The following is a 21,181-nucleotide window of genomic DNA, read 5'->3' on the forward strand; positions in this document are numbered from 1 at the left end:
GAAATTGCAGGCGGCCTGGGAGTCCGTGAACCGGCTTAAAAATTTGTTGCACGGCACTGCTCCGTGCACCACCCTCCAGGCCAAGTCCCCGATGAATAGTGGGAGAACCCCTGCGTAGAGTGCCCTCCATCGGGGACCCCCGCCTCCTCCGGACGGCAAGATGGTACGCCATGGCGTGTCCGGACGGCCGGCGAGGATGGCAAAGTTGAGAGTGTGCAGGAGCAGCCCGTACAGGAAACCGCTCCGCGCGGAAACGAAAGGCACGGAGGGGATTTCCCCGAGGCAGCTCAAGTTGTGAGGCGCCGGCCCCCGAGGGAGGTTCCGGGGTTTGGCGCCGATGAGGAATTCCGTCCGGACGGGGGTCAGTTCGGACGGGATCTCCCCACGTGCTTGAGCCTCCTCGATGCACCTAACAGAGTCAGGGCCCAGAGCTGTTTTTAGCGACTCGATGGCATCGGTCGCGTGGCGGACGTTGGCAGAATTTAGGCGCCGCGCCAGCGTGTCTGGCGCCATCCAGCCCGCTCCTCCGCCATCGAGCAGGTCCCTGACCCTGGTCACCTCACCAGCCACAGCCCTCTCTTCCGACCGCCACATAAAACCTCGGTTGTGGAGGTACGGATTCACGAGCAGCGGCTCCTGCAGGACGGCTGCCACTCCAGCCGGCGGAGAGCTGCGCTTGGTGGAGACTTTGTTCCAGACCCTGATGAGTTCCTTGTAAAAGACAGGCAGCTCCCGGAGGGCGGTCCTGACACCCCCCAAGTTCACAAACAGGAGCTGCGTGTCATAATTGAGGTCGCGCTGCTGGCGGAAGAAATACGTCGCCAGAGCACACCACCTAGGAGGGGGCTCGACGTAAAGGTATCTCTGCAGGGTCTGAAGACGGAAAGTCGCGAGCTGGGCGCTGACGCACAACAACGACTGACCGCCCTCCTCAAGCGGGAGACTCAAGACCGCGGCAGAGACCCAGTGCTTCCTGTTGTTCCAGAAGAAGTCCACCAGCTTCTTCTGTATCTTGGCGACAAACGCAGGGGGAGGGGTCAAAGTGACCAGCCGGTACCACAACATTGCGGCCACCAGCTGGTTTATGACTAGCGCTCGACCCCTGTAGGACAGCACTCGGAGCAGTCCTGTCCAGCGCCCTAGGCGAGCGGCGACCTTGGCCTCCAGCTCCTGCCAGTTCGCCGGCCAGGCTCCCTCGTCGGGGCTAAGGTTGACTCCCAGATAGAGGAGATGGGTCGTGCTCCAGGCAAAAGGCCTGAGCTCCTCCGGCAGGAAGTCCACCCGCCACTGACCCACCAGGAGTCCGGAACATTTCTCCCAGTTGATCCTGGCGGAGGACGCGGCCGAGTAAATCTCCTGGCACTCACGCATCCTCCGCAGGTCAGCGGGATCCTCTACCGCGAGGAGCACGTCATCGGCGTAAGCCGAGAGGACGACCCCCACGCCGGCCCTTGCAGAGCCAGTCCCGTCAACCTCGTCCGCAAGAGGCGCAGGAAAGGCTCCACGCAAACGGCGTATAACTGGCCGGACATGGGGCATCCCTGGCGCACCCCTCTCCTAAAGCGAAGGGGCGCCGTCAAGGACCCGTTAACCTTAATCAGACACTCCGCGGCGGCGTACAAAAGTCGGATCCGGGCGACGAAATGCGTCCCGAACCCGAAAGCGCGCAGAGTTCCGAGCAGATAGTCGTGATCCACCCTGTCGAACGCCTTCTCTTGGTCGAGGGATAGGAAGGCGACCGACAGACCAGCCTCCTGGGAACAATGGATGAGGTCCCGGACCAGATGGATGTTATCGTGGATTGTCCGGCCCGGGACCGTGTAGGACTGGTCGGGGTGGATCATGTGGTCCAGCACGGCACCAAGGCGAGCAGACATTGCCCTGGCGAAGATTTTGTAGTCCGTGCTGAGGAGGGAGACCGGGCGCCAGTTCTTAAGGAGGCGGAGATCGCCCTTCTTAGGCAGCAGGACGATGACTGCCCTGCGCCAAGAGAGGGGCATACGCTTGGGCTGGAATAAAGATGGATCAGGTTGCACCTGAGTGAGTTTACAGTAATCAGACTCTCGAGTCATTACAATTGGCAACGAGGTAATTTAAGAACCTTTGCATGCACAATGTGCACTATTAGAATCCTGGAGAGATTCGTGGAGGGCGAGGATTGGGCAGATTTTGTCGACCACATGGATCAGTATTTTGTGGCCAACCAGGCAGAGGCCTACACAGTTAAGCACAGGGCAGTTCTCCTCAGTTTGTGGTCTGAAAATTTACGGCCTCATGAAGAATTTTCTCTCGCCTGTACATCCGGCGGAAAAAAGGTACAAGGAATTGTGTACGTTGGTGGGTAACCATCTGAAGCCAAAAGAGGGCATCATCATATCACGCTACCATTTCTACACGTATGTTCATGCTGAGAGCCAGGATGTGTCGGGATTTGTCGCCGACCTGCAATGTCTTGCTGAGCCGTGTAAGTTCTGGAACATGCTGGAAGACATGCTGCGTGATGTCTTCGTGATAGCCATCAGCCATGATGCGATCCTCAGGAAGCTGTTGGCTGCAGAGACGCTGGATTTGAAAAAGTCCATTGCGACTGCCCAGGCATGCATGACAACGGATGATAATTTGAGGCAGATATCATCGAAGAGTCGGAGTTCCAAGGCAAGTACTGTAAACAAGATGGCGTCGTCTTCGGCAGAGCTGCTCAGAGCCCGCCAACTGGTTCGATCCAGATTTCACCCTGTTGGCATTGTGGGGGCAATCATCGGCCTCATCAGTGTCGCTTTAGACAATACTCATGCAATGGATGTTCGAAAGTGGGGCATCTTCACAGGATGTGTCCACAATGGAGCAAGCGTGGTGCGGCTCACCACGTGGTTGATGAGGACCAGTTCAGTGATGGGCCCGATACGCAACCCAAGGAGGAAGTGAATGGACTATATTCGTTCCTGAGCAAGAGCCAGCCGATAGTCGTTAATGTGAAGCTGAATGGCGTGCCTATATCAATAGAGCTGGACACGGGTGTGAGTCAGTCGATAATGAGCCAAAGGACATTCGACAAGCTGTGGGACGCTGCGAAACCGAAGCTGAGTCCAGTCAATGCCAGGTTGCTTACTTACACTAAGGAACACATACCGGTGCTCGGCAGTGCAGCAATTGAGGTGTCATATAACGGTGTGGTTCACGAGCTACCATTATGGATCGTCCCAGGTAATGGTCCAACAGTGTTCGGCAGGAATTGGCTCGAGAAAATTAAGCTGATCTGGAATGATCTCAAGATGTTGTCCTCGGTGGATGATACTTCGTGTGCTCAAGTATTGACAAAGTTTCCTTCTTTGTTTGAACCGGGCATTGGTAATTTTACGGGAGCCAAGGTGCAGATTCACTTGGCCTGTCTATCACAAAGCTCGGCGTCTGTTCCGTACATGATGAAGGAGAAGGTTGAAATTGAGCTCAACAGACTCCAGCATGAAGGGATCATATCACCGGTCGAGTTTAACGAGTGGGCTAGTCCCATTGTTCCTGTGTTGAAGAGTGATGGCACTGTCAGGATTTGTGGAGACTACAAGGTTACGATGAACCGATTTTCGAAACAGGATCAGTATCCGTTACCGAGGGCTGATGACCTGCTCGCCATGCTAGCTGGTGGAAAGTCGTTCACGAAACTGGATCTGACATTGGCCTATATGACCCAGGAGCTTGTCGACACTTCGAAGAAACTCACCTGCATCAACACCCATAAGGGACTGTTCGTCTACAACAGGTGTCCTTTTGGGATTCATTCGGCTCCAGCCATATTTCAGAGGAATATGGAGAGTTTACTGAAGTCCGTTCCTAGAACTGTCGTATTTCAAGATGACATTCTGGTCATAGGACTCCACACTGTTGAACATCTGAACAATCTTGAAGAAGTTCTACAGCGTCTGGACAAAGTGGGACACAGGCTGAAATGCTCAAAGTGTGTATTCATGGCACCTGAAGTCGAATTCCTCGGGAGGAAGATTGCTGCTGATGGCATCAGGCCCACTGATTCGAGAACCGAGGCCATCAAAAATGCACCCAGGCCTCAGAATGTGACAGAGCTGCATTCGTTCCTTGGACTACTCAAGTACTTTGGTAATTTCTTACCCAGATTGAGCACGTTACAAGAGCCACTGCATGTGTGACGAAGAAAAGGCGACAACTGGGGTGCGTCTCAAGATAGAGCCTTTGAGAAACATGTTCAAACAAGTTGCTTGTTCATTATGATCCGTGTAAGCGTCTTGTATTGGCCTGTGATGCTTCATCATATGGGGTTGGCTGCGTACTCCAACAAGCAAATGAATCGGGCAAGCTACAACCTGTTGCGTATGCTTCGAGAAGTCTGTCTAAAGCAAAAAGAGCTTACAGTATGGTAGAGAAAGAAGCTTTGGCCTGTGTGTATGGGGTCAAAAAATGCACCAGTACCTGTTTGGTCTTCGTTTTGAAATAGAAACGGATCACAAGCCACTCATTTCATTGTTTGCGGAAAACAAAGGTATTAATATCGGCTAGGCTTATACTCACTGGAATTTAGAAGAATGAGAGGAGATCTCATAGAAGCATATAAAATTCTGACGGGAATGGACAGGAAGAATGTTCCCGATGTTGGGGAAGTCCAGAACCAGGGGGTCACAGTCTAAAGATAAGGGGTAAGCCATATAGGACCGAGATAGGAGGAGAAACTTTTTCACCCAGAGAGTTGTGAACCTGTGGAATTCTCTGCCACAGAAAGTTGTTGAGTCCAGTTTGTTGGACATATTCAAAAGGGAGTTATATGTGGCCCTTACGGCTAAAGGGATCAGGGGGTATGGAGAGAAGGCAGGGGTGGGGTACTGAGGTTGCATGATCAGCCATGATCATATTGAATGGCGGTGCAGGCTCGAAGGGCCGAATGGCCTGCTCCTGCACCTATTTTCTATGTTTCTATGTTAATACCAATGCATCATCCCGCATTCAAAGGTGGGCACCAACATTGTCTGCCTATGATTACGTCAATCATCATAGACCTGGCACTGAGAATTGTGCCGATGCACTGAGTCGTCTGCCCTTAACTACAACTGAGATGGAGACGCCTCAACCTGCAAATCTACTGTTATTAATGGATGCTTTTGAGAGTGAAGGAACCCCTGTCACTGTTCAACAAGTCAGGATCTGGACCAGCCCTGACATTTTATCGTTTTTGAAACTCAGTGGTGATTGGTCTGCCATACCTATGGAGATGCGTGAGGAGACCAAACCTTACAACCATCGCAAGGATGAGCTGGCCATTCAGTCAGACTGTTTACTGTGTGGTAATTGTGTAATCATGCCTAAATAAGGTAGAGAAAAAATTGTACGTGAACTTCATATGACTCATTCTGGTATTGTCATGATGAAGTCCATTGCTAGGTCTCATGTATGGTGGCCTGGAATTGACTCTGATCTAGAATCATGCGTGCATCAGTGCAATACTTGCATGCAGCTCAGTAAAGTACCAGCGGAATCTCCACTGAGTCTTTGATCGTGGACATCCAAACCATGGTCGAGGATTCACATTGAGTTTGTGGGCCCGTTCCTAGGAAAGATGTTTTTTGTCGTAGTAAATGCATATTTTAAGTGGACAGAGTGTGTTATTATGTCATCCAGCATGTCTACAGCTACCATTGAGAGCCTTCATATCATGTTTGCTACTCATAGTTTGTTGTGAGCGACAACGGATCTTGCTTCATAAGTCTTGAGTTCCAGGAGTTCATGAAACTCAATGGCATCCGACATGTGAGATCAGCTCCATTCAAGCCTGCTTCTAATGGTCAAGCAGAGCGTGCCGTTTAAACGATCAAGCAAAGTATGAAACATGTAATTCAGGGCTCACTGCAGAGATGTTTGTCATGTATATTGTTCAGTTACAGGTCAAGACCTCATATGCTTACTATAGTTCCTCCTGCTGAACTACTGATGAAGAGAAATCTCAAGACCAGGCTTTCCCTTGTTCATTGTGATTTGAATGATAGTGTTGAAAACAGATGTCAAAGTCAACAATGGTATCATGATCGTGTTGCCGTGCCACATGACATCTCGGTCAACGATCCGGTTTATGTACTGAACTATGGTCAAGGTCCAAAGTGGATCGCCGGCACTGTTACAGCCAAGGAGGTAACAGAGTGTTTATTGTCATGCTCAAGAATGGGCAAACATGCAGGAAACACCTTGACCAGGTTAAACTGCGGCACACGGATGAACTGGAACCGATTGAGGAAGATGCAGTCAGTGATCAACTAACCATTGTTCACTCATCAGAGGACTCTGCTGACATTACTGACTCTGAACCTTCAGTCTCTAATGTGGTCATGACCATTCCCATCAGATCGGCTACTCAGCCCTCAGTCTCAACGGACTCAGAATGCTCGTCCAGAGCCAAAGTTGAACTGAGATGATCAACTTGTGAGAGGGAAGCCCCAGATCGTCTTAATTTGTAAAAAGACTGTTGTTAAGATTTTAAAAGGGGGATGTTGTTATGTATTCATGCTTCGGGGTCACCAGACACCAGAAGGAGTTGCGGTCAAAGGTCATCAGGCTGTACGTATGTGGCATGTGTGCTTGGTAACCTGTATATAAGCTGGGGGACACCAGAGGGCGTCGTGGTCGGAAGTCATCGGGCTGAACGCATGCGGCATATGTGCTTGGTCACCTGTATATAAGCTGGGTGTCTTTGTCCCGCAGTCACGCTTGGACTGGAATAAAGATGGATCAGGTTGCACCTGAGTGAGTTTACAGTAACCAGACTCTTGAGTCATTACAGTTGTGTAGTGTGAAGCTAACAGAATGGCATTTAGGCAAGTAGCACAACAACACCTCCACAAGGTAATCCTACACTGCATCCACTGGACCACCTGGAAACTTATAAAGACAAAAAACTGTTCAATGCTAGCACAGAGCCAATGGGACTGTCGGCTCTCAGCTAACATTAAAACAAGCAGTATTTGGAAGCAGGTGAGTGGAACTCCATTATCCCCGACAGAGAGTGGCATGAAGGAAAGAGATAAAGCACTTCACATACCACAAATTATTATTTGGTTAAAAATTATTGGACAGGCAATCACGGCAGCTATTTTCCATACAGGATCCTAAATTAATATGATCAATTAATCTATTTTTCGTGCTGTTTGTTGATGGAGCAATACAAAATGGCCATGCTCTTCTTTGAATAATGCTAAAGATTTCTTTAACATCCACATGAAGCACTGAATTAGACAAAAGGTGTCTATAATATATCGCTCAGTAATGCCCTGGTCTGTCCCTTGAGTCCCTGCACTCAAGTATGACATGAACCAACAACCTTCTGACTCAGATACAGACAGGAGTGCTACAGAGTGAGCCAAGATCCTGTGTAAAATGACTTTGGCCAATCTCAGCTCCATTCCTAATGGTCACAGGCTCACAGCCCAAAAGTGCATCTAATTAACAAGAAGGTCGTAAGGATGGCAAGTGTGGGAAATGAAAAAAATCACACTGGTGCAATAGAGGCTGCATTAAGTTTGGAGTTATAGCCATTGATTGGACTAAGAAGGAGGAAATCTACATGTTGTAGCTGGCAGCACTGTGCCTGATCTGGGCATGCTTGATGCCAATAATAGGTGACAATATTGTGGGAAGAAATTATATTCTCCTACACAGACATCCCACAGCTTGATGAGCACAATTAATTATATCTAAAATATTAAACATTATAGCGCAGTCCCCACAGTACATAGTAAATAAATGTAATTGAAACAAGTTACCTAAGTCCCTATTTTGTCGAACTCGTCAGAAATTATATTGAATATTGACATATCCAAATATGAATGGGTATATTCAAACTGTCATGAAAGAGTGACATCAGACGTCACATTCTTGCTACCACTACCAACACATATAGGAGTTGTTCGGGCAAGCAGGAGGGGGGTCTATATTTTTAAGTTCCCCTAAATGAGTGCAAGTGATTGCTACTCCCCAGCCCTGCAAAATTTTAAAATATTCACCGAATAAGGGATTTCCTTTTCAGCTGCCTTGTGTATGTGGCCCTTCTGTGTTGCTGCAACAGTCATTTTTCTGTCCCTCCGCAACACAGGAACTCACCCTCTAATTAAACTAGCCCGGAAAATTCACAGGGACTTGGAGTGGCCAAGACAAGAGAGTGCAAAGCCTGCCCTACTGACTCTGTACCGAGGCATGTAAATTCCCAGCTAAAATATTTTTCAATATCTAAATACAATGTAACATACAATACCATAATCTGCAGATAATATGTCTAAGTATAAAGTATGTTAAATATACAAATGTAATGTTAAGTGCTTGAATTTATACTCGCAATAAAATAAATGTTTCTAGAGTAACAACCGTACATGTCCTTTTGTTGCTTGCCTTCTGCATACAAGGGCATAAATTTAAGGTGACTGGCAAAAGAACCAGGTGTGACATGAGGAAAAACTTTGCTTACGCAACTCGTGGTTAGGATTTGGAATGCACTGCCTAATAGGATGGTGAATACAGATTCAATACAGTTGAACCTCTCAAATCTGGCACTTTTATATCCGGCTACCTCCTTCGTCTGGCATCATTCCCGACGGGGGGTCACAACCCGTGCTGTGTCCTGGGGCTGGCCACTCCTCCTCTCCCCGCCACCTCCGCTGCTCCCTCTGAGGCCGGGTCGGCGTGCTGTGTCCTGAGGCCAGCCACATTTCGGGCCCAGCTTCGTCCTGGCAATCCTCCTGCCCGTCGCACCGCCACTGCTCAAAGATGCAGATCTTGGTGACGGAGTGGAAGTTCTCCGGCTGGCAGGATAGGCAGTTCTTCTCGTCGGAGCCATTGGGGCAGTTCTTCTGGTTGTTACAGCGGTCTGCCAGCAGGTAGCACATGCCGCTGGTGCCCCCGCACAGGTACTCGTCCTTCTGGTAGGCCGCGCAACTCTCCTCGTCCTTGCCATCCAGGCAGTGCCACCACCCGTCCCCACATTGCGCGTTGCCACACAGCCGCTCCCACGGGAGGCAGTAGCCTTTCATCTGGTAGGTGGCGTTGAAGCCATGACCAGTGCTGCCGGGCTCGGTGTGGTAGGAGACAGTGATCTGACCCCGGGAGGACTCAAGGGTGACGGGGTGCCGGTTGTTGCGGAAGGAGAGCGTCTGCAGCAGCCTGCCGCACTCCTGGGCCGCCCCGTCGTACACACGCACCCAGTCGTTGCAGCACAATGCGCCGGCTGTCCACCACCCAGGTGCAGTCCAGTTTTGCCGTGGTGCGCTGTGGGCAAAAGTAGTCGGGCAACACAAAGGAGCCTTAGAAGTTACCCAGCCTCTTGCCACAGCTCCTCCTCTCCCCGGGGCCTCCGGGCCGACCGAAGCTGGGCCCGAAATGCTCACCTCCCGTCGTCCGGCAAATTCTCTTACCGGCACAGGCCAGGTCCTGAGTGATAAGCTCATAATAAAGGATGAAACTGAGTACTGTGAGCAATGAGTAAGCGTGACCTTAGCTCCTTTAATTAGACTCCAGAGTGCAGGTACCGTGTGGGTGGACTGCTGATATACAGTGCTCCCAAGGAACTCCAACAGGTAGGCCCTCTGGTGGTGGTGTGATACAGGTTGCCAAATGTTAAATACATAACACTGAGGGTGCCGGATAAGAGAGGTTCAACATAGTAGCCTTTATAAGGGAACTGGATAAATACTTGAAAGAGAAAAAATTGCAGAGAGATGGGGAAAGAGCAGGAGAGTAAGATTAACTGGATTGTTCTTTGAAAGCCGGTGCAGACTCGATGGGCCGAATGGCCTCCTTCTGTGCTGTACTATTCCATGTTTATAGTAACAGACTCTTACAGGAACATTTGGCATCAGGTTTTCATAATATATTAAACATTTTTTTACTTGCTACTGCAAATTCAAGGTACCAATCAATTCATTTTTTTACCAAATGTGTGAAAGCTTCACAGAAAGCGAGATTATTTTCAGACAGGCCTCCCAAGGCTAGCAGCAGTCATGATGTCCAGAATAGCTCTCAACCAGCAGAACAATGGCAACAGTTCAAGCTATCATAAATTCTCAGCATTAGTTACTTGTGCTTGATCATTTGAAGAGAGGAAAACAAATGGTTAGGGAGGTAGCTATCATTATAGTCCAATTGTACATTCAAATACTGCGCTGACAATGAGTTTCACTCCATTTTCTTCAAGCATAATTGTACAAAGTTGCAAGCTATTAAGTAAAAATAAAAACATCCTATTACTGAAAGGTCACATTGCTTATACTGCAGGCAACGAGCCAAATGTTTCCCCCTTGCCATTACAGCACTTGAGACAACACTGACATTCCCTATGCCCAGGAACATACTCAACTGAGCTAGCACAGCTGCACAGACTAAACAGAGTAGAAATTTCCAGACATGCATTTCAACTGAACCTAAACTGTCTGCTTGAAATGGTAATTTTACTTTGTTCTGTATCTGTTGATTCAACATTACAATCAAGTTGAAAACTCAAAAGGAAGTGATTCAGAAATGCAGACCAGTTGAGCAAATTTGTGCATAGGTTATTGTTTAATGTATATAAAGCTATTTATCCTAACCAGAAAAGGGAATGACAGATACGTATCTATTACACATTTACTTTGTTTAATGGGATGCATGCTTCAACAATAACTTCCATGCAAAGCTTACTTTTATGGGTGCCTGTTAACCCTTTAGTTGACGTGTTTATGAATTTTCACTGTCAAGGGTGTCACACCCTGTGATACATGGAGTAGGGTCTTATTAACAATCCATTGGACTCATTGATCTGCTGGTCTTGGTCTTCTCCTAGTAATCCTAGTTTCCTCTGCTCTCACCTTCATTCCTCCTACCTTAATTCCCATTCACCAATATATTCAAGAGGGAGTTAGATATGGCCCTTACGGCTAAAGGGATCAAGCGGCATGTAGAGAAAGCAGGAAAGGGGTACTGAGGTGAATGATTAGCCATGATCTTATTGAATGGTGGTGCAGGCTCGAAGGGCCAAATGGCCTATTCCTGCACCTATTTTCTATGTTTCTAACCCTCCTCCTCACCTAAACACCCACGGCCCTGTTCCACATTGTACACCCCAATCACTCCTCTTTATTCACTCTCCTGCTCTCTTTTGCATCTTCGTCCTCTACGCCACATGCTCTAATCCTTCCCCTTCCCACTAAACCCCCGCCCCCGCCCCCCAATTTCCCAGCCCGACTCTGACTGAGGATAGTGGCATAACTGGAACTAGTGAAGCTGTTTTCTCTGGGCTCCAACATTGTTATAACATTCTCGGGTGACCTTTGATTTTCCCACCAACAGCTCCCCTGGGCCTCTAACTCTCCTGTGGCCTTTTTCGATACTTTACCTTCCTACTCTAGCCTACCATGCGCCCATAACAGTCTCAAACCCTTCTCCAAGCAAGTTAGCCTGACCAGTAGTATGACAAATGCTAGGATCTATTATTAAGGACGTGATAACAGGGCACTTGGAAAACCACACTATGATTAGGCAGAGTCAACATGATTTTATTTAAGGAAAATCGTCTTTGACAAATCTATTGGAGCATTTTGAGGGTGTAATTGGCAGGATAGATAAGGGGGAATTAGTGGATGTAGTATATTTGGATTTTTAGAGGACATTCAATAAGGTGCCATACAAGAGGTTGTTATACAAGATTAGGCTCATGGGATTGGGGGTAATAATTTAGCATGCATGGATTGAGGATTGGTTAACAGACAGAAAGCAGGACGGCAGGCTGTAACTCGGGAATGCCACAAGGATCAGTGCTTTGGCCTCAGCTATTTACAATCTATATCAATGACTTAGAGGAGGGGACCAAGTGTAATATATCCAAGTTTGCTGACAATACAAAACTAGATGGGAAAGTAAGCTGTGAGGAAGACGTAAATAGGCTGCAAAAATGATATAGACTGGTTAAGTGATTGGACAAGAAGGTGGCAGTTGGAGCATAATGTGGGGAAATGAGAAATTATCCATTCTGGCAGAAAGAATGCAAAAGCAGAATATTTTTTAAAAGGTGATAAATGCTGGTATTCAAAAGGATATGGCAGACCTTGTACACAAATCGCAGAAAGTTAACATGCAGGTACAGCAAGCAATTAGGAAGGCAAATGGTTTGTTAGGCTTTATTGCAAGAGAGTTGGAGTATAAGAGTAAGAAAGACTTGCTGCAATTATCTAGGGCTTTGGTGAGACCACACCTGGAGTACTGTGTACAGTTTTGGTCTCCTTAGAGAAGGTGCAACAAAGGCTCACACGATTGATTCCTGGGATGAGAGGGCTGTCCTATGAGGAGAGATCGAGTAGAATGGGCCTGTATTCTCTGGAGTTTAGAATAATGAAGGTGATCTCATTGAAATGTATAAAACTCTAGAGGGCTTGACAAGGTAGATGCTGAGAGACCGTTTCCCCTGGCTGAAGAGTCTATAACTAGGAGTCATAGTTTCAGGATAAAGGGGTCAGCCATTTAGGACTGAGATGGAGAAATTTATTCACTCAGAGGATTGTGAATCTTTGGCATTCTCTACCCGAGAGGGGTGTGGCTGCTCAGTCATTGAGTATATTCAAGACTGAGTTGATGGATTTTTGGGCACTAATGGAATCAAGGGATGTAGGGATAGGGCAGGAAAGTGGGGTTGTTGTAGATGTTCAGCCAAGAACTTATTGAATGGCGGAGCAGGCTTGATGGATTGTATGGCCTACTCATGCTCATATTTCTTCTGTTCTTATAAGAACATAAGAAATAGGAACAGGAGTAGGCCATACGACCCCTGGAGCCTGCTTAGCCATTCAATAAGATCATGGCTGATCTGATCATGGATTCAGCTCCACTTCCCTGCCCGCTCCCCATAACCCGTTATCGTTTAAGAAACTGTCTATTTCTGTCTTAAATTTATTCAGTGTCCCAGCTTCCACAGCTCTCTGAGGCAGCGAATTCCACAGATTTATAACCCTCAGAGAAGAAATTTCTCCTCATCTGTTTTAAATGGGTGGCCCCTTATTCTAAGATCATGCCCTCTAGTTGTAGTCTCCTCCATCAGTGGAAACATCCTCTCTGCATCCACCTTGTCGAGCCCCCTCATAATCTTATACGTTTCGATAAGATCACCACTCATTCTTCTGAATTCCAATGAGTAGAGGCCCAACCTACTCAACCTTTCCTCATCAGTCAACCCCCTTCATCTCCGGAATCAACCTAGTGAACCTTCTCTGAACTGCCTCCAAAGCAAGTATATCCTTTCGTAAATATGGAAACCAAAACTGCACACAGTATTCCAGGTATGGCCTCACCAAAATCTTGTATAGCTGTAGCAAGACTTCCCTGCTTTTATATTCCATCCCCTTTGCAATCAAAGCCAAGATATCATTGGCCTTCCTGATCACTTGCTGTACCTGCATACTATCCTTTTGTGTTTCATGCACAAGTACCCCCAGGTCCTGCTGTACTTGCAGCACTTTGCAATAATTTTCCATTTAAATAATAACTTGCTCTTTGATTTTTTTCTGCCAAAGTGCATGACCTCACACTTTCCAATATTATACTCCATCTGCCAAATTTTTGCCCACTCACTTAGCCTGTGTCTATGTCCTTTTGCAGATTTGTTGTGTCCTCCTCACACATTGCTTTTCCTCCCATCTTTGAATTGTCAGCAAACTTGGCTACGTTACACTCAGTCCCTTCTTCCAAGTCGTTAATATAGATTGTAAATAGTTGGGGTCCCAGCACTGATCCCTGCCGCACCCCACTAGTTACTGGTTGCCAACCACAGAATGAAACATTTATCCCGACTCTCTGTTCTCTGTTAGTTAGCCAATCCTCTATCCATGCTAATATATTACCCCCAACCCCGTGAACTTTTATCTTGTGCAGTAACCTTTTATGTGGCACCTTGTCAAATGCCTTCTGGAAGTCCAATATACCACATCCACTGGTTCCCCTTTATCCACCCTGTTCATTACATCCTCAAAGAACTCCAGCAAATTTGTCAAACATGACTTCCCCTTCATAAATCCATGCTGACTCTGCCTGACTGAATTTTGCTTATCCAAATGTCCTGCTACTGCTTCTTTAAGCAGCGTCGAGGAGGTGCGTGGAGAGGCAGTCGGGACTTCGGAGTGAGGCCTATAAAAGACACAGCAGGGAGTCCGGGGCCCAGCGTCGAGGAGGTGCGTGGAGAGGCAGTCGGGACTTCGGTGAGAGGCCTATAAAAGGCACAGCAGGGAGTCCGGGGCCCAGCGTCGAGGAGGTGCGTGGAGAGGCAGTCGGGACTTCAGTGAGAGGCCTATAAAAGGCACAGCAGGGAGTCCGGGGTCCAGCGTCGAGGAGGTGCATGGAGAGGCAGTCGGGACTTCGGTGAGAGGCCTATAAAAGGCACAGCAGGGAGTCCGGGGCCCAGCGTCGAGGAGGTGCGTGGAGAGGCGCGGCTTGTACAGCTACAGGGAGAAGGCAAAAAAAAAGTAGAAAGAAATAGAAAGGTGACGTCACAGCCAAGGGGGTAAGTGATTGGCTGGTGATTGATGAGTAGTTTTTCTTTTTTCTCTTCTATAACAGTGAGTAACTTTTAACATTGTTGTTGCCAATTTAAGTGTATCTAAGGGTTAAGTCATGACAGGAGAGCTCGGTCACATGATATGCTCCTCCTGTACCATGTGGGAACTCAGGGACACTTCCGGTGTCCCTCACAACTACATCTGCGGGAAGTGTATCCGCCTCCAGCTCCTGACGGACCGCGTTGCGGAATTGGAGCTGAGGGTGGATTCACTCTGGAGCATCCACGATGCTGAGAATGACGTGAGTAGCACGTGTAGCGAGTTGGTCTTACCGCAGGAGAAGGGTCCACAGCCAGCTAGGGAATGGAAGACCAGCAGGAAGAGTAGTGCAAGGAAGGTAGTGCAGGGGTCCCCTGTGGTCAGCCCCCTGCAAAACAGATACACTGCTTTGAGTACTGTTGAGGGGGATGACTCATCAGGGGAGGGCAGCAGCAGCCAAGTTCATGGCACCGTGGCTGGCTCTGCTGCACAGGAGGGCAGGAAAAAGAGTGGGAGACCTATAGTGATAGGGGATTCAATTGTGAGGGGAATAGATAGGCGTTTCTGCGGCCGCAACCGAGACTCCAGGATGGTATGTTGTCTCCCTGGTGCAAGGGTCAAGGATGTCTCGGAGCGGACATTCTAAAAAGAGAGGGAAAACAGCCAGTTGTCGTGGTGCACATTGGTACCAACGACATAGGTAAAAAAAGGGATGAGGTCCTATGAAACGAATTTAAGGAGCTAGGAGCTAAATTAAAAAGTAGGACCTCAAAAGTAGTAATCTTGGGATTGCTACCAGTGCCACACGCCAGTCAGAGTAGGAATCGCAGGATAGCGCAGATGAATACGTGGCTTGAGCAGTGGTGCAGCAGGAAGGGATTCAAATTCCTGGGGCATTGGAACCGGTTCTGGGGGAGGTGGGACCAGTACAAACCGGACGGTCTGCACCTGGGCAGGACTGGAACCAATGTCCGAGGGGGAGTGTTTGTTAGTGCTGTTGGGGAGGAGTTAAACTAATATGGCAGGGGGATGGGAACCAATGCAGGGAGGCAGAGGGAAACAAAAAGGAGACAAAAGCAAAAGACAGAAAGGAGATGAGGAAAAGTGGAGGGCAGAGAAACCCAAGGCAAAGAACAAAAAGGGCCACTGTACAGCAAAATTCTAAAAGGACAAAGGGTGTTAAAAAAACAAGCCTGAAGGCTTTGTCTTTTAATGCAAGGAGTATCCGTAATAAGGTGGATGAATTAACTGTGCAAATAAATGTTAACAAATATGTTGTGATTGGGATTACAGAGACGTGGCTCCAGGATGATCAGGGCTGGGAACTCAACATCCAGGGGTATTCAACATTCAGGAAGGATAGAATAAAAGGAAAAGGAGGTGGGGTAGCATTGCTGGTTAAAGAGGAGATTAATGCAATAGTTAGGAAGGACATTAGCTTGGATGATGTGGAATCTATATGGGTAGAGCTGCAGAACACCTAAGGGCAAAAAACGTTAGTGGGAGTTGTGTACAGACCTCCAAACAGTAGTAGTGATGTTGGGGAGGGCATCAAACAGGAAATTAGCGGTGCATGCAATAAAGGTGCAGCAGTTATAATGGGTGACTTTAATATGCACATAGATTGGGCTAACCAAACTGGAAGCAATACGGTGGAGGAGGATTTCCTGGAGTGCATAAGGGATGGTTTTCTAGACCAATATGTCGAGGAACCAACTAGGGGGGAGGCCATCTTAGACTGGGTGTTGTGTAATGAGAGAGGATTAATTAGCAATCTCATTGTGCGAGGCCCCTTGGGGAAGAGTGAACATAATATGGTAGAATTCTGCATTAGGATGGAGAATGAAACAGTTAATTCAGAGACCATGGTCCAGAACTTAAAGAAGGGTAACTGTGAAGGTATGAGGCGTGAATTGGCTAGGATAGATTGGCAAATGATACTTAAGGGGTTGACTGTGGATGGGCAATGGCAGACATTTAGAGACCGCATGGATGAATTACAACAATTGTACATTCCTGTCTGGCGTAAAAATAAAAAAAGGGAAGGTGGCTCAACCGTGGCTATCAAGGGAAATCAGGGATAGTATTAAAGCCAAGGAAGTGGCATACAAATTGGCCAGAAATAGCAGCGAACCCAGGGACTGGGAGAAATTTAGAACTCAGCAGAGGAGAACAAAGGGTTTGATTAGGGCAGGGAAAATGGAGTACGAGAAGAAACTTGCAGGGAACATTAAGACGGATTGCAAAAGTTTCTATAGATATGTAAAGAGAAAAAGGTTAGTAAAGACAAACGTAGGTCCCCTGCAGTCAGAATCAGGGGAAGTCATAACGGGGAACAAAGAAATGGCAGACCAATTGAACAAGTACTTTGGTTCGGTATTCACTAAGGAGGACACAAACAACCTTCCGGATATAAAAGAGGTCAGAGGGTCTAGTAAGGAGGAGGAACTGAGGGAAATCCTTATTAGTTGGGAAATTGTGTTGGGGAAATTGATGGGATTGAAGGCCGATAAATCCCCAGGGCCTGATGGACTGCATCCCAGAGTACTTAAGGAGGTGGCCTTGGAAATAGCGGATGCATTGACAGTCATTTTCCAACATTCTATTGACTCTGGATCAGTTCCTATCGAGTGGAGGGTAGCCAATGTAACCCCACTTTTTAAAAAAGGAGGGAGAGAGAAAACAGGGAATTATAGACCGGTCAGCCTGACCTCAGTAGTGGTTAAAATGATGGAATCAATTATTAAGGATGTCATAGCAGCGCATTTGGAAAGAGGTGACATGATAGGTCCAAGTCAACATGGATTTGTGAAAGGGAAATCATGCTTGACAAATCTTCTGGAATTTTTTGAGGATGTTTCCAGTAGAGTGGACAAGGGAGAACCAGTTGATGTGGTATATTTGGACTTTCAGAAGGCTTTCGACAAGGTCCCACACAAGAGATGAATGTGCAAAGTTAAAGCACATGGGATTGGGGGTAGTGTGCTGACATGGATTGAGAACTGGTTGTCAGACAGGAAGCAGAGAGTAGGAGTAAATGGGTACTTTTCAGAATGGCAGGCAGTGACTAGTGGGGTACCGCAAGGTACTGTGCTGGGGCCCCAGCTGTTTACACTGTACATTAATGATTTAGACGAGGGGATTAAATGTAGTATCTCCAAATTTGCGGATCACACTAAGTTGGGTGGCAGTGTGAGCTGCGAGGAAGATGCTATGAGGCTGCAGAGTGACTTGGATAGGTTAGGTGAGTGGGCAAATGCATGGCAGATGAAGTATAATGTGGATAAATGTGAGGTTATCCACTTTGGTGGTAAAAACAGAGAGACAGACTATTATCTGAATGGTGACAGATTAGGAAAAGGGGAGGTGCAACGAGACCTGGGTGTTATGGTACATCAGGTTCACCAGACTGATTCCCGGGATAGCGGGACTGACCTATCAAGAAAGACTGGATCAACTGGGCTTGTATTCACTGGAGTTCAGAAGAATGAGAGGGGACCTCATAGAAACGTTTAAAATTCTGATGGGTTCAGACAGGTTAGATGCAGGAAGAATGTTCCCAATGTTGGGGAAGTCCAGAACCAGGGGTCACAGTCTAAGGATAAGGGGTAAGCCATTTAGGACCGAGATGAGGAGAAACTTCTTCACCCAGAGAGTGGTGAGCCTGTGGAATTCTCTACCACAGAAAGTTGTTGAGGCCAATTCACTAAATATATTCAAAAAGGAGTTGGATGAAGTCCTTACTACTAGGGGGAATCAAGTGGTATGGCGAGAAAGCAGGAATGGGGTACTTAAGTTGCATGTTCAGCCATGAACTCATTGAATGGCGGTGCAGGCTAGAAGGGCCGAATGGCCTACTCCTGCACCTATTTTCTATGTTTCTATGTTTCTATGTTAATAATGGACTCCAACATTTTTCCAACCACAGATGTTGGCTAACTGGTCTATGGTTTCCTGCTTTTTGTCTGCCTCCTTTTTTAAATAGGGGCGTTACATTTGCAGTTGCCAATCTGCTGGGATCGCCCCAGAATCCAGGGAATTTTGGTAAATTACAGTCTTGGCAACATCCTCGTAATGTTATGTTATGTACTCCCAGACCCTCCCCCAGCCGCTAATGTGGCACCAACTTCCTCTTCCCTCAGCCACCAACCCTGCTTGAACTGTGCAAAACACTAGCAAGACCAAAGCTAGAGTACTGCGCACAGTTCTTGTCACCACATTAAAGAAAGATGCGAGACCACTAGAGAGGGTACAGAGGATATTTACGAGGATGTTGCCAGGACTGTAGAATTTTAGCTATGAGAAAAGATTGGATAGGCTAGGGTAGTTTTCTTTGGATCAGAGGAGGCGGAGAGGAGACCTAATTGAGGTGTATAAAATCATGAGTGGATAGGGACCTGTTTCCCTTAGCAGAGAGGTCATTAACCAGGGGGCGCAGATTTAAAGTAACTGTGGTAAAGGGAGCGGGGGGCCGAGGTAAGGGAAGCAGGGGGGCCAAGGTAAGGAGAGTGGGGAACTCACTGCCTGAAAGAATAGTAGAGGCAGGAACTCTCATTGCATTTAAAAACTACTTGGTTATGCACTTCAAGTGTCTTAACCTACAGGGCTACGGACCAAGAATTGGAATACGGGATTATGCTTTTTTCCAGCCGGCATGGGCATAATGGGACGAATGGCCTCCTTCTGTGCTGTAAATTTCTATGATTCGCTAACCCTGTTCCATTCTTCCTCTTCCCTCCTGTACCTACCATCTTTCCACTAGCTTCCAATCCTGCTCTATCTTTAGAAACATAGAAACACAGAAATTTATTAGCACAGAAGGAGACATTTCGGCCCATCGTGTCCGAACCGGCCGACAAAGAGCCGCACGGCCCTTGGTCATCAGCCCTAAAGGTTACATATAAACCTACGAACAATGACGGAAAGGCAAAGAGCACCCAGCCCAGCCAGTCCGCCTCACACAACTGCGACACCCCTTATACTGAAAACATCTACACTCTTTAGCATCTCTCCAGCCTATAAGCCTGCTTTGTCACCCGCACCCGCAAAACCAGCTGTAACTCTATCTTCTTTCTTACCACCCCCCAACACTAACTCTTTTCTATCCCCTGCAACTCCCCGCCCCCCCCACCCCACCCCCGCCCCGCCTTATAGGTGGATCTACTTTACCATCATCTATACAACTGTATCTTCTGCCTCTGACCTCTATCGTAACAGTCCTCCCTCGGCCCTGGTCCAATTAGTACCCGTAGTCTAACCCTACTTGATCTGAGCACGCTACGTAAACTTGACTCAGTGAGCAATATCATGGGATGTGACCTTTGACTTCATAACATCTTGACCCCCTACTTTTGACTTCCCAACCCCCTCACCTCTTGACGCTCCCCAGCCATTCGACTTCCCAAATAATACCTTTCTCTTCCCAGCACTAACCTGACAAATCGCATAAAGTATTTACATTATGCTATACAGATATAACTATAATTTATTAAAATATATTGACTGTGCCCACTACCTGTTAACTTTTTCCATTATAAATCCCTATGTTCAAGCCAGCAAGAAGGGCTCGCAGCAGTGGCAGGTGTTTGAGGCCAAGGGGCAGTTAGGACTTAATGAGAGGTAATCGTGAGGTGCAAACAACAGCTTGAACTGCCCGAAACAGCCAGCCTGCTTAATATGGTTTAAGCGGCGCTTTGGAAGTGATGCCTGTGGTAATGGCAAATGGTTAGCACTATTTGCCTGATATAGACAGCCGTCTGTGATAAGCAGAGATGGAGTAATTGGGGCGCACTGTATCAACATTTCATAATTGAAAAACGCTGTTAGCACTGTTGGCCATTGTTATTGGATGTCCTCAGCCACTATGTGGTGCTGTTTAGTCACCCTGAAGGCTCCAAATCTGCAATGGACACACAACGTTACGTAGAATCATAGAAATTTACAGCACGGAAGGAGGCCATTCTGGCTCGTCGTGTCCGCGCTGGCCGACCATGAGCTATCCAAGCAAATCCCACTTTCCAGCTCTTGGTCCATAGCCCTGTAGGTTACGGCACTTTAAGTGCACATCCAAGTATTTTTCAAATGTGCTGAGGCTTTCTGCCTCTACCACCCTTTCTGGCAGTGAGTTCCAGACCCCCACCACCCTCTGGGTAAAGAAATTTCCCCTCATATATCCTCTATACCTCCTTCCAATTGCTTTAAATCTATGCCCCCTGATTATTGACCTCTTTGTCAAGGGAAACAGGTTCTTCCTATTCACTCTATCCAGGCCCCTCATAATTTTATACACTTCAATCAGGTCTCCCCTCAGCCTCCTCTGTGCAAAAATAAAACCAGACCCAGCATCTCCAATCTTTCCTCATTGCCAAAATTCTCCAGTCCAGGCAACATTCTTGTAAATCTCTTCTGCACCCTTTCCAGTGCAATCACATCTTTCCTGTAATGTGGTGACAAGAACTGCACACAGCACTCCAGCTGTAGCCTAACCAGTGTTTTATACAGTTCAAGCAGAACCTCCTTGCTCTTGTATGCATGCCTCGACTAATAAAGGCAATTTTTTTTTTAAAAATCCAATTTCGTTCCAGATCAACTCTAACGCCAAAGATCACTTTGCGCCAATGTGTTTGATC

General features: G+C 47.4%; 1 protein-coding gene across 3 annotated transcripts in view; it reads right to left on the minus strand.

Annotated features, from left to right (window-relative positions):
* Nucleotides 1–21,181, minus strand: part of ldlrad4a (low density lipoprotein receptor class A domain containing 4a) — a 440,909-nt gene that overhangs the window by 158,763 nt on the left and 260,965 nt on the right. The gene's annotated exons all lie outside the window — the stretch shown is intronic.

Source organism: Pristiophorus japonicus, chromosome 1, assembly GCF_044704955.1.
Source record: "Pristiophorus japonicus isolate sPriJap1 chromosome 1, sPriJap1.hap1, whole genome shotgun sequence".
Taxonomy (NCBI): domain Eukaryota; kingdom Metazoa; phylum Chordata; class Chondrichthyes; family Pristiophoridae; genus Pristiophorus; species Pristiophorus japonicus.